Consider the following 14,368-nt stretch of genomic DNA (forward strand, 5'->3'; position numbering starts at 1 on the left):
GGAGCAACATGTGGCTTTTTCACACATTGTGTGGCTCTCGAAGCCCCCACTGTCCTATTGGCCAGTTTGGAGAAGGCATTTCTCTCTTTTAATCACTTTGCCAAGCCAGCCAGCAGCTTGGAGAATGTGTTTAGAGTTGCTTTCTTTCCACCTTTCCCTCTCATCTATGTGCCTTCCTTCCTTCTCTCCCTCCCTCAAAACATCCAACATTCATGTCTTGTGGCTCTCAAACATCTGACTTTTTTTCTATGTGGCTCTTAAAGCCAGTTTAGACACCCCTGCTATAGCCTAATCAGGAGTATCTGGTCTGTGCACGGAATGAGTGGTCAGGCTCCTGGGTGAGATATTTGGCTACCGTATGGGATCTTACAAGGAAAAGATCTTTATTTACCAAAAGATATTTTCACATCATTGGAAAACTGTAATGTACTGAGTTACTAGACTTGTAGAATTCAACATGCTTTATTGGCGAGTACATCACAAAGAGAACATGGCGGGGCCGGGTCCCCAATTATATACATCTCCCGGAACAACCCTCTTACCTGGCCAGGTCCAATCCTGGCCAGTTAAACTTCCCGCCACAGATCTTCATAGATGGAGTGTATTTACATCCTTACATCCGGTGACCTGCGGTCTCCCACTGATCACCTCTGTGCACATGCACACACGCTGTGTTGTGAATTCAGGGACCAAATTGCAAGACACAACAAAAACTATATAAAAATACTACAGGGTGTTAAAAGTAAACAAAACACGTGAGTCTAACTAGGTTTTACAGTCACTGGTGTTACCTCTGCATTCTCTTCCTGGGAGCAGATGCAAGCCTGTAAGAACTCTAAAAATAGAGGCTGGTCAAAAAGACAGACTTCACTCCATGTGCTTCCTGGATCTTTGCATGCGTGGCTCTGACAGAGGAACTAGATCTTAACCTTCCTGTTCCAAATGGGAGTTTCAAAGTTTAACCTGTGATGAAACTTGGAATGGATCCCCATGGCTGATAACAGACCGGCACTTTGGGTCAACTCAGAGATGCCTCTGAAATCCACCCCCCAAAAATCCTCTAGACGGCAACATCTGCCGTCTGTCCCTGTCCTGTACTCACCCTGTCTTCCAGGCCAATCTTCCAGACTCAAAAATTTACCACTTCTGAAGTGGTAGCAAATTTTTGAGCCCACGGCCAGTCACCCGGGCCACGTCTGAAGTGAAAAGGTGGAAGCGAGGCGGCTTGGCACGTGAAACCACCAAGCTGCCCAAAGCTGCTTCTGCCCCCCCCCCCCCGAAAACCTGCCTGGAGCGCATGAGTGCCTAACTATTGGGCTGAAGTGGCTCAATTGCCCCCCCCCATGGCTTGAGGGCCTTGGGGATCCTTCCCCAGCCTCCACCTCCCTTCTGTCCCTGCCCTTGCAATGCCTGGGAAGGAGAGGTAGAGCAGCGGGGGGCTTCCTGGATATGTAGAGCCCTCCCCCCACCGATCAGCTGATCAGCGGATAAACTGGCTCTGGGGGTTCCTATAACAGCCCTCTGGTGCAATCACGATCAGTGCGGGGTGAGAGGGGGCAGCAGAAGCGGGAAGGATGAGCCATGGACAGAGCTACTGTGGCCACAGCTGCCGTCGCCTCCTCTCTCCTTCCATCCCATGCGATCCAGAATGGAAAGGGGGTAGAAGACGGCAGCAGTGCCCACGGTTGCTCTGTCTGTGGCTTGTCCTTCCCGCCGCTGCTGCCCCTGCTCACCCCGCACTGATCGTGATCACACCAGAGGGCTGTTATAGGAGCCCCAGTCTCTAGAGCCAGTTTCCCCATTGATTGGTGTGGGGGGTGCTTTATATGCCCCTGGAAGCCAGGCATTGCAAGGACAGGGATGGGAGGGAGTTGGAGGCTGGGGAGCGCAGCCCTCAGCTAGCTGCGAGGGGAGGGGGAGTCAGGGGGAGCTTGAGTGCCCCTTCAAACATCCCAAGGCCCCCTGACTCCCCAAATCCTGCCTATCACCCTGCCAGCCAGGGGCAGACTGGCCAGGGTGTCAGCTTGCCCGATGGCAAGTGGGCCCCCTTAAACATTAGACAATATGTTAAAAATGTTAATAACCTTTTAGTAGCTTGAAAATATAATAGAAATTCCAATATTATTACTGTCATGCAATTAAAATTTGCATTATATTACTATTTTAATGAAAAAATTAATAAAATCATTTTTGGGGATACTTTAAGAATATAATCAATAACTCTAAAAAATAATTCTGATTTGGGTTATGTGAGGATGATGCATATGTTATATAGGCTCAGATCTTTACTACTGCAACTATGCAAAGAAGCTTAGCTGGGAATCCCAGGTTGGGAACATGACGTGCAGCTGGAGTCAACTTATCGAGCTATTGCATACATTGCAAAGACAGCAAATATTTTTTATTGTATCCCCTCTCCTTCCTTTTATTTTTCCTCTTAGATAATGTGAGTGTTTTCCCCTTGTGCTGTGTATGTATGTTTTTATACTTTGTTCCTTTTCTTAATGAAATACCTTTCTGGTTATCCAGCCTGGTTTATTTGAGCATTCTCAGGGAACAATCCTTATAAAACAGAGATCCCTAACACCAGCCCACAGACTGGAACTGGTCCATGGTCTGTTAGCAACCAGGCTACACCTCCCCTTTCACCTTCCCAGGACCTGGGTGGATGAAAGAGGTGGTGTGAACTCACTTCAAAGCTGCCTCCCCTTGCAGGGGAGGCAGCTTCAGAGCGAGCCAGAGCAGCCCCGCTGCCCCTTTCACCTGCCCAGGACCCAGGCAGATGAAAGAGGCAGTGCGGCTTCACTCTGAAGGCCACACCACCTCTTTTATCCACCTGGTCCCAGACAGACCTTTACTAGAGTGGTGGCAGCCTGTAGGGAAAAAACCCCTCCTTGGTCTCTGCCAGGGTGTGACATGAGGTCACGCAGAAGTCCAAAGGTCAAATGCCAAAACAACACAGGTTAGCCCAAATGAACATAACCTTGAGGGATACTGCCAGGGCAAAAACATCAAGTGTAAAATTGGAACAAATGTAAAATTTGCAGCACTTACCCATTGTGTACTAAAAATTCTGGCATCCAACAGACTTAATGATAAGGCATATGATAACCTTTATGAACTTTACAAAGTCAGTTGCACAGTATCAGTCCAATGTGAGAGAACATTTCCAAAGCTAAAGATAATAAAGACAAGGCTAAGAAATTCACTGTCTGAGGGGAACTTGGAATCATACATGTTGCTATCTGGACCTAGCACTGCAAGCCGCGGCAGATTGGCTCAGGCTGAGTAGGTTGAAGCTGAATTCAATGAAGACCGAGGTCCTTTCCCTGGGTTGTGGCAGTCTGGGAAGGGAGATCCCCCTTCCAGTTTTTGACGGTGTGCCATTGAAAGTGGCACACAAAGTCAAGAGCTTGGGGGTTCTACTGGAGCCTTCCTTGTCAATGGAGGCCCAGATAGCAGCCACTGCCAAATCCGCTTTTTTCCATCTTAGGCAGGCGAGGCAGTTGGCCCCTTTCCTAGAGCGTCACGACTTGGCAACAGTGATCCATGCAACGGTCACCTCCAGATTGGATTACTGTAATCCCCTCTACATGGGGCTGCCCTTGTGCCGAACTTGGAAACTGCAGCTGGTGCAGAATGTGGCGGCTAGGCTGTTATTAGGGCTCCCAAAGTGGGGGCACATACAGCCGGGGCTCTGCGAGCTGCACTGGCTGCCAGTTGTATACCAGATTCGTTACAAAGTGCTGGTTATTACCTTTAAAGCCCTATATTACCTTTAAAGCCCTAACGCACCGGCCAACGCCTTACCGTCCCTGCTCGAGGCGGCGACAGGCTGGGCGCTGGAGCACCCAAGGCTGATAATCCTGGGTGACTTCAACGTCCATGCTGATGACCCGTCCTCCAGTCAGGCGACGGACCTAGTGTCTTCCATGGCGACACTGGGACTCTCTCAATTTGTTGTAACCCCCACTCACCAGGCCGGACACATGTTAGACCTGATCTTCGCGGCCGGGATTGTAGTGAGCGACATAACCGCAGAGGTAGTGCCATGGTCGGATCACTTCGCTCTCAAGGCCCGTGTAAATATGCCCCCCCAAACCTGTTTAGGCGAGGAGCCGATTATGGCTCGCCCGCGGAGCCAAATGGACCCGGAACGGTTCCAGATGGCTCTACGGGACCCCTGGCCCTCTGGCGATTCCCTCGATGGCCTGATTGAGACCTGGAATAGCCGGCTCTCTGGGGCCATCGAGGAAATCGCACCTCGGCGCCCTCTGCGACCTCGGACTAAGCTGGCTCCGTGGTATACCCCGGAATTACGCCAGCTGAAACAAGGCCTTAGACGGCTAGAGAGGCAATGGCGACGTACTCGTGACGAGGCGATTAGAACATCTTACAGGAAGTTTATGAAGTCCTATGAGATGGCAATCAAGGCCGCAAAGAAAACATACTTTGCGGCTAAGATTGCATCCGCAAATTCGCGCCCAGCCCAATTATTTAGAATAATTCGGAATCTGACTACATTGCCTCAAGGCAATTCAAAAGCTAAGGAATTGGAGATTGGCTGTGAGGCTTTTGCAAAATTCTTTGCGGATAAGGTCCAATCGCTCCGCCAGGACTGCCCCGCCAATTTTGAGGCAGTAAGTGGACTCGAAACCCAATGCGTGTCTTCTGAGTTAACTCTGGATTGCTTCGACCCGCTCAGCTTGGAGGAAGTCGACAGAATTCTTGGCACTGCACGATCCACAACTTGTGATCTGGACCCATGCCCCTCCTGGCTAATTAAGGCCTGCCAGGAGGAATTAAGATATCCTATACGGGATATTATAAATCGATCCCTTTCAGAAGGCGTTTTTCCAACACCCCTGAAAGAGGCATTGGTCCGCCCTCTCCTGAAAAAACCGTCATCAGACCCGGCCGAATTGGCACACTACCGGCCGGTCTCAAACTTGCCCTTTTTGGGCAAAATTATCGAGAGGGCTGTGGCGGTGCAGTTACAGGAATTTCTGGAGGACGCTTCCGTCCTAGACCCATGCCACTCCGGCTTCCGCCCGGGCCATGGGACGGAAACAGTCCTGGTCGCCCTCATGGATGACCTCCGACGACAACTGGATCGAGGCGGCTCGGCGGTATTGCTGTTGCTAGACCTATCGGCTGCGTTCGATATGGTCGACCATCAGCTGCTGACCCGCCGCCTCGCCGACGCAGGAATTCGGGGGCTAGCCTTACAGTGGCTCTCCTCCTTTCTTGATGGTCGGGGACAAAGGGTGGCAATTGGGGGGGAGCTGTCTCAGAGATACCCACTTCATTGTGGTGTGCCTCAGGGGGCAGTTCTCTCCCCGATGTTGTTTAACATCTTTATGCGCCCCCTTGCCCAGATTGCACGGAGGTATGGGCTGGGTTGTCATCAATACGCAGATGACACCCAGCTCTATCTATTGATGGACGGCCGGGCTGGCGATGTCCCTACAAATTTGGACCGGGCATTACAAGCCGTGGCTGACTGGCTCAGGCTGAGCGGGCTGAAGTTGAATCCGGCGAAGACTGAGGTCCTTTGCGTGGGCCGCGGCGGACCGGGAGGGGAGATCACTTTACCGGCCTTTGACGGTGCGCCACTGGTACCAGTGCGCAAAGTCAAGAGCCTGGGAGTGCTACTGGAATCCTCTTTATCAATGGAGGCCCAGGTAGCCGCCACTGCTAGATCCGCCTTCTTTCACCTTAAGAGGGCGAGGCAGTTGGCTCCCTTCTTGGAGCGCACCGACCTAGCAACTGTGATCCACGCAACGGTCACTTCGAGATTGGACTACTGCAATGCCCTCTACATGGGGCTGCCCCTATACCGAACACGGAGACTTCAGGTAGTCCAGAACGCGGCGGCCAGGCTACTGGAGGGACTACCACGGTGGGAACCTGCGCGGCCTGGGCTGCGGGATCTGCATTGGCTGCCGGTTGTCTACCGTGTTCGCTATAAGGTGCTGGTCATCACCTTTAAAGCCCTATATGGCCGAGGACCTGCCTACCTAAAGGACCGCCTCTCCCCATATGGGCCCCAGAGAGCGCTGAGATCCGGTTCTCAGAACTTACTAACAATCCCTGGGCCAAGAGAAGCTAGGTTGAAGGCTACCAGGGAGCAGGCCTTCTCGGTGATAGCCCCTCGTTGGTGGAACGACCTTCCTGAGATGGTGCGAGCCCTGCGGGACCTGAACCAGTTCCGCAGGGCTTGCAAAACATTTCTTTTCCAGCTGGCTTTTGAGATAGAACTTGATTAATCCAACGAATGGACATCTAGCCATCTTGCGTACATTATGATACAGTATTTTAGCACCATTTTATATATTTTAACTATTTTAAATAATTTATTTGTGACTGATATATTTAAAACTGTTTATGTTGTTTTATGTGAATCATGGGATCCCCATGTCTGTTAGCCGCCCTGAGCCCGCCTGGCGGGGAGGGCGGGATATAAAAATAAAATATTATTATTATTATTATATATGGCCGAGGACCTGCCTGCCTTAGGGACTGTCTCTCCCCATATGTGCCCCAGAGAGTACTGAGATCAGGTACACAAAATTGGCTGACAGTTCCTGGGTCGAAGGAGGCCAAATTGAAGAGTACACATAAAAGGGCCTTTTCAATCGCAGCTCCACACTGGTGGAACCAACTACTGGATGAAGTGCGGGCCCTGCGGAGTCTGGATCAATTCTGTAGGGCCTGCAAGACTAACCTTTTTCAAATGGCCTTCACTTAAATGTGGATTGATCCCCTATATTTGGCCATCTTAACCTACTGAGAACATCTAGAGTATAGCACTGAAAATGTTAATTCCTATTGTAATTTTATGCTTTTAATATTGTAATTATATGATTTTAATTAGTAAATTGCTAGGGTTGCCATGTCCAATTCAAGAAATATCTGGGGACTTTGGGGGTGGAGCCAGGAGACATTAGGGGTGGAGCCAAGATCAAGGCTGTGACAAGCATCATTGAACTCCAAAGGGAGTTCTGGCCATCACATCTAAAGGGACGGCACACCTTTTCAATGCCTTCCTTCCATAGGAAATAATGAAGGATAGGGGCACCTTCTTTTGGGGCTCATAGAATTGGACCCCCGGGTCCAATCTTTTTGAAACTTGGGGGGTATTTTGGGGAGAGGCACTAGATGCTATATTGAAAATTTGGTGCCTCTACCCCAGATATCCGCGGATCAATTTTCCATGATTTTCTATGGGAATAAATTTCCATAGGGAATAATAGAGTTCCCAGCAGATATTTCCCTCCCCTCCCCCCGCTTTCTGATGACCCTGAAGCGGGGGGAGGGTCTCCAAACCGGGAGATCCCCTGCCCCCACCTGGGGATTGGCAACCCTGTAAATTGCATATACTGTTTTATATTGTAAATTGTAAGTTTACATGTTGTGAGCTGCCCAGAGCCTGCTTCGGCGGGGAGGGCGGGATGCAAATAAAATATTATTATTAGTAGTAGTATTTTCTATTGAAAAGGAATTAGATGAATTAGATGCAGAAGCAATTATTGACAGATTCGCACAATTCAAACAAGTGGTCATAATATAGTGGATGACATTTATTTATTTATTTAGGATTTATACCCCGCCCTTCCCACGAGGTGGCTCAGGGCGGCTTACAACAGGGAGTCAAAATCACATGAAATATGATTTTGAACCAATATTTTTAGACCCAATCCACCACTGCTGCCAGCTTTTTAGGTGGCCCCTCCATCTGATAGTGCCAAGCTGGCTTGGGGACTGGATGGGGCCACCTCGCTGGGGACCGTGTGGAAGCTCTGGGATGGCTCTTTTTGAGCTGTCTGGCTTTCAGCCACCTCCCAGCCACCCCAAATTGCCCGTCTGCTATTAGCCTATGTGGACCTTTTCTCTAGTCAAATTAAATAATACATCCTAAATCTTTTATGATCCCACTCAATTTTTTAATTTTTTACAATCGATCCTTGATTACCAAACTCAAGAATAAAGCAACCTTTTCAAATGACAAATAATTCGCTAAATCAGATGACAAATCATTTGCTAAATCCAAATAGCCGATTTATTTTGCCCTTTCCTGACAGCTGGGCAAATGGTCATATCATACTATTTGTCTCTATAAAGGAAACTAATTTCCTCTCAACTAGCAATCTCAGATTTTTATAATTCCTTTACCAGAGAAAGAATGAGATCAGGACCTCCCAGAGTTTTGAGGTATCCTGCATCTCTCTGTCACAACAGACCTCACTTAAACTAGGTATGGGGTCTTTAAAAAAAAAGTTTAAGCACAAATTCATAGAATATGCATTTGAATAAACTGAGTATTATGAATCTCTACTGAACATCATTTAAGGTTTGTTGATATCATTAGACATGTCTTCAGAATGGATTGAAAAAATAACTTGTGTGTGACTCAGGGAGGATACCCCTCCATGAGATGCCAACTTTTGTTACAACCTTATTCTTTAGTATTTCCATACATTCCTATTTCACATATGGAAAATGGTTCATATTTGGGAGATGGCAATGCCTTGATACTGGATTTGGAGATGATGGTGGGGTAGTTGTCTAGATTTTGTTTTAACAGCCTTCTTGGATAGCAATAGCGAAAATGGAAGGCTGCCCCATCTATGAATAGTAGAGGTGCCTACTAGGGTGGCCAGACCGTCCCGGTCTCCCGGGACTTTCCCGGTTCTGGCCCCCAATTCCCGGCTCCCGGGCTGGGTATACCGGGACCATTAAGAGGTCCCGGTTTAGCCAGCCAGAGAGCCGGGGGCCGCGCGCCCGGGCGGGGAAGGCGGCGAGTGAGGGAGGGAGCGACCCTGCGCCTGCGCAGATCGCCCTGCGCACGCGCAGGGACGCTCCCTCCCTCACTCGCCGCCTTCCCCGCCCGCGCACGGAGCCCGGCGGTGGCGGCGGAGGCCCGGGAGGGCGTCGGAAAGGCCCGCGGTGGTCGCTGGAGGCCCTCCAGCGACCCCCGCGGGCCTTTCCGACGCTTCCCGGGGCTCGAAACCCCCACCCCCCGTCCTCCTCCGCCCGGGAGGGCGTCGGAAAGGCCCGCGGGGGTCGCTGGAGGCCCTCCAGCGACCCCCGCGGGCCTTTCCGACGCTTCCCGGGGCTCGAAACCCCCACCCCCCGTCCTCCTCCGCCCGGGAGGGCGTCGGAAAGGCCCGCGGGGGTCGCTGGAGGCCCTCCAGCGACCCCCGCGGGCCTTTCCGACGCTTCCCGGGGCTCGAAACCCCCACCCCCCGTCCTCCTCCGCCCGGGAGGGCGTCGGAAAGGCCCGCGGTGGTCGCTGGAGGCCCTCCAGCGACCCCCGCGGGCCTTTCTGACGCTTCCCGGGGCTCGAAACCCCCACCCCCCGTCCTCCTCTGCCCGGGAGGGCGTCGGAAAGGCCCGCGGGGGGCGCTGGAGGCCCTCCAGCGACCCCCGCGGGCCTTTCCGACGCTTCCCGGGGCTCGAAACCCCCACCCCCCGTCCTCCTCCGCCCGGGAGGGCGTCGGAAAGGCCCGCAGGGGGCGCTGGAGGCCCTCCAGCGACCCCCGCGGGCCTTTCCGACGCTTCCCGGGGCTCGAAACCCCCACCCCCCATCCTCCTCCGCCCGGGAGGGCGTCGGAAAGGCCCGCGGTGGTCGCTGGAGGCCCTCCAGCGACCACCGCGGGCCTTTCTGACGCTTCTTGGGGCTGGAAACCCCCACCCCCCGTCCTCCTCCGCCTGGGAGGGCGCCGGAAAGGCCCGCGGGGGTCGCTGGAGGCCCTCCAGCGACCCCCGCGGGCCTTTCCGACGCTTCCCGGGACTCGAAACCCCCACCCCCTGTCCTCCTCCGCCCGGGAGGGCGTCGGAAAGGCCCGCGGGGGTCGCTGGAGGCCCTCCAGCGACCCCCGCGGGCCTTTCCGACGCTTCCCGGGGCTCGAAACCCCCACCCCCCGTCCTCCTCCGCCCGGGAGGGCGTCGGAAAGGCCCGCGGGGGTCGCTGGAGGCCCTCCAGCGACCCCCGCGGGCCTTTCCGACGCTTCCCGGGGCTCGAAACCCCCACCCCCCGTCCTCCTCCGCCCGGGAGGGCGTCGGAAAGGCCCGCGGGGGTCGCTGGAGGCCCTCCAGCGACCCCCGCGGGCCTTTCCGACGCTTCCCGGGGCTCGAAACCCCCACCCCCCGTCCTCCTCCGCCCGGGAGGGCGTCGGAAAGGCCCGCGGTGGTCGCTGGAGGCCCTCCAGCGACCCCCGCGGGCCTTTCTGACGCTTCCCGGGGCTCGAAACCCCCACCCCCCGTCCTCCTCTGCCCGGGAGGGCGTCGGAAAGGCCCGCGGGGGGCGCTGGAGGCCCTCCAGCGACCCCCGCGGGCCTTTCCGACGCTTCCCGGGGCTCGAAACCCCCACCCCCCGTCCTCCTCCGCCCGGGAGGGCGTCGGAAAGGCCCGCGGGGGGCGCTGGAGGCCCTCCAGCGACCCCCGCGGGCCTTTCCGACGCTTCCCGGGGCTCGAAACCCCCACCCCCCGTCCTCCTCCGCCCGGGAGGGCGTCGGAAAGGCCCGCGGGGGGCGCTGGAGGCCCTCCAGCGACCCCCGCGGGCCTTTCCGACGCTTCCCGGGGCTCGAAACCCCCACCCCACGTCCTCCTCTGCCCGGGAGGGCGTCGGAAAGGCCCGCGGTGGTCGCTGGAGGCCCTCCAGCGACCACCGCGGGCCTTTCTGATGCTTCTTGGGGCTGGAAACCCCCACCCCCCGTCCTCCTCCGCCTGGGAGGGCGCCGGAAAGGCCCGCGGGGGTCGCTGGAGGCCCTCCAGCGACCCCCGCGGGCCTTTCCGACGCTTCCCGGGGCTCGAAACCCCCACCCCCCGTCCTCCTCCGCCCGGGAGGGCGTCGGAAAGGCCCGCGGGGGTCGCTGGAGGCCCTCCAGCGACCCCCGCGGGCCTTTCCGACGCTTCCTGGGGCTCGAAACCCCCACCCCCGTCCTCCTCCGCCCGGGAGGGCGTCGGAAAGGCCCGCGGGGGTCGCTGGAGGCCCTCCAGCGACCCCCGCGGGCCTTTCCGACGCTTCCCGGGGCTCGAAACCCCCACCCCCCGTCCTCCTCCGCCCGGGAGGGCGTCGGAAAGGCCCGCGGGGGTCGCTGGAGGCCCTCCAGCGACCCCCGCGGGCCTTTCCGACGCTTCCCGGGGCTCGAAACCCCCACCCCCGTCCTCCTCCGCCCGGGAGGGCGTCGGAAAAGTCCGCGGGGGTCGCTGGAGGCCCTCCAGCGACCCCCGCGGGCCTTTCCGACGCTTCCCGGGGCTCGAAACCCCCACCCCACGTCCTCCTCTGCCCGGGAGGGCGTCGGAAAGGCCCGCGGTGGTCGCTGGAGGCCCTCCAGCGACCACCGCGGGCGTTTCCGACGCTTCCCCGGCCTCTACCACCCCCCCCCCCCGTGCTGGCGGAGGCCCGGGAGGGCATCGGAAAGGCCTCTCCGCCGCCGCCGCCGGACTCGCCGCCGCTGCCGCCGCCGCTGGACTCACCGCCGCCGTAGGTAAGGGGGCCGAAAGCGGGGGGGGGGCTGGCGGTTGCGGGTGGCCTTCCTTTCTTCCCTCCATCCTTCCTTCCTTTCTTCCTTCCCTCCTTCCTTCCTTCCTTCCTCCCTCCTTCCTTCCTTCCCTCCTTCCTTTCTTTCTTCCCTTCTTCCCTCCCTCCCTTTCTCCCTCCCTCCCTTCCTTCCTTCCTTTCTTCCTTCCCTCCTTCCTTCCTTCCTCCTTCCTTCCTTCCTTCCCTCCCTCCTTTCTTTCTTCCCTTCTTCCCTCCCTCCCTTTCTCCCTCCCTCCCTCCCTCCCTCCCTCCCTCCCTTCCTTCCTTCCTTCCTTCCTTCCTTCCTTCCTTCCTTCCTTCCTTCCTTCCTTCCTTCCTTCCTTCCTTCCTTCCTTCCTTATGTTCTTATGTGACACAGAGTGTTGGACTGGATGGGCCACTGGCCTGATCCAACAGGGCTTCTCTTATGTTCTTATGTGACGCAGAGAGTTGGACTGGATGGGCCACTGGCCTGATCCAACAGGGCTTCTCTTATGTTCTTATGTGACGCAGAGTGTTGGACTGGATGGGCCACTGGCCTGATCCAACAGGGCTTCTCTTATGTTCTTAAGTGTGACGCAGAGTGTTGGACTGGATGGGCCACTGGCCTGATCCAACAGGGCTTCTCTTATGTTGTTATGTGATGCAGAGTGTTGGACTGGATGGGCCACTGGCCTGATCCAACAGGGCTTCTCTTATGTTCTTATGTGACGCAGAGTGTTGGACTGGATGGGCCACTGGCCTGATCCAACAGGGCTTCTTTTATGTTCTTATGTGACATAGAGTGTTGGACTGGATGGGCCACTGGCCTGATCCAACAGGGCTTCTCTTATGTTCTTATGTGACGCAGAGTGTTGGACTGGATGGGCCACTGGCCTGATCCAACAGGGCTTCTCTTATGTGACTTTGGTGGACCCAAGCACTGATTTTGACTTTGGTGGACCCAAGCACTGATTCAGTGTAAGGGAGCTTTGTGTTTGTGTCTTCTAGTGCAATTTTGTTCTCAGATCCTGTATTTACTTCATCAGTATATGGGATAAGGCACTTTCTCAACTGTGCTGCATAAATCAGCCTATTTATTTTGTCCTGTTGGCTCTGTTGGCTCTATCTGCGCCACCTTCATCACTTTCGGGGTGTGGATCCCCCAGTGGAGTGGTCTCCCGACTCCCTCCGCTGGCTGTTTCTGATAGCCCTGCGCCCCCTCTTTCATTTGATATGTGTCCCGTGCGGGTGCCACCCTCCCGCCGGGAGATGCCGCAAAATGAGCCCCCTTGAGGCTTATGGCGGCAGGGCTCGGGGGAAGCGAGCTAGACTGCTGTTCTTTTGAGGGGTTATAGAGTGTTTCGAGCCCGTCCCTGTGGCATCGGTCCCATCATTGTGGGGCCCAGGGGGCCGGCGCAGCGGCACGCTGAAGCAGCCTGTCGGTCACTTCCAGGTTCCTGTCCTGCATCTCGACCTGTGTTATTAGTGACAGGCTGCTTCGGCGTGCCGCTGCGCCGGCCCCCTGGGTCCCACAATGATGGGACCGATGCCACAGGGACGGGCTCAAAACACTCTATAACCCCTCAAAAGAACAGCAGTCTAGCTCGCTTCCCCCGAGCCCTGCCGCCATAAGCCTCAAGGGGGCTCATTTTGCGGCATCTCCCGGCGGGAGGGTGGCACCCGCACGGGACACATATCAAATGAAAGAGGGGGCGCAGGGCTATCAGAAACAGTCAGCGGAGGGAGTCGGGAGACCACCCCACTGGGGGATCCACACCCCGAAAGTGATGAAGGTGGCGCAGATAGAGCCAACAGAGCCAACAGGACAAAATAAATAGGCTGCATTATGCAGCACAGTTGAGAAAGTGCCTTATCCCATATACTGATGAAGTATATACAGGATTTGAGAACAAAATTGTTTCCGGCGGTGATATTTGAGGGATTTTTGGGGACGTCACAGGAAGTGCTGTGAAGTCACTTCCTGTTTCCGGCAGTGGCATTTGGGGAAAATGATGTCATTTGGGGGAAATGATGTCACAGGAAGTGATGTCACTTCCCGTTTCCGGCAGGTGACGCGGGGAAAATGATGTCACAGGAAGTGATGCCACTTCCTGTTTCCGGTGGTGGCATGACGTCACCAGAAGTGACGTCACCGGAAGTGACGTCACTTCCTGTTTCCGGCGGCGCGCGCACCCCCGCCTCCCCCCCCCCCCCCGTTGTCCCTGGCTGGCCTTCAGACATTATGGTCACCCTAGTGCCTACTGTGATCTTCTGGCAGCTTGAATTCATTATGTTGCCTACCACACTGTGATTTACCCTACAACTTGTGGTGCTTATATTTCTAGAAACACTGCATATTAAACTAATGATATTTGTAGTTTACAAAAAATACAGTGAAGCTCATAAAACAGTATATAATCCAATACAGCTGGTGGTTCTCACTAGAATTTTGGAAAGCAGATTCTACAAGTAATATTGGTGACCTGTACTGAATGTTATATGAACACAGGAGGAAGCTATATCCTGAATCAGACCATTGGTCAAGGTCAGAACTGTCTATTCTTAACTGGCAGCAGTTTTCCAGGGTCTCAAGCAGAGGCCTTTCACATCAGCTAGTCCTTATCCTTTCAGCTGGAAAGGCTGGTGATTGGGACTCTCTGAATGTCAAGCAGATGCCCTAACACTGAACAATGGCCCTTCCCCTCCCCCCTGGATATTACTGAAAGGAGGCAAGGGGGGGGGGAGAGTTCATTCTATCACAGTGGTATTCTGATCAACTATGAGATTATACATAGGCATATGGAGCATAAAAAGGCAAAGGTAGTCCCCTGCGCAAACACCAGTCATTTCCAACTCTGG

The sequence above is a fragment of the Heteronotia binoei genome, chromosome 21 (assembly GCF_032191835.1).
Source record: "Heteronotia binoei isolate CCM8104 ecotype False Entrance Well chromosome 21, APGP_CSIRO_Hbin_v1, whole genome shotgun sequence".
In the NCBI taxonomy this organism is placed as follows: domain Eukaryota; kingdom Metazoa; phylum Chordata; class Lepidosauria; order Squamata; family Gekkonidae; genus Heteronotia; species Heteronotia binoei.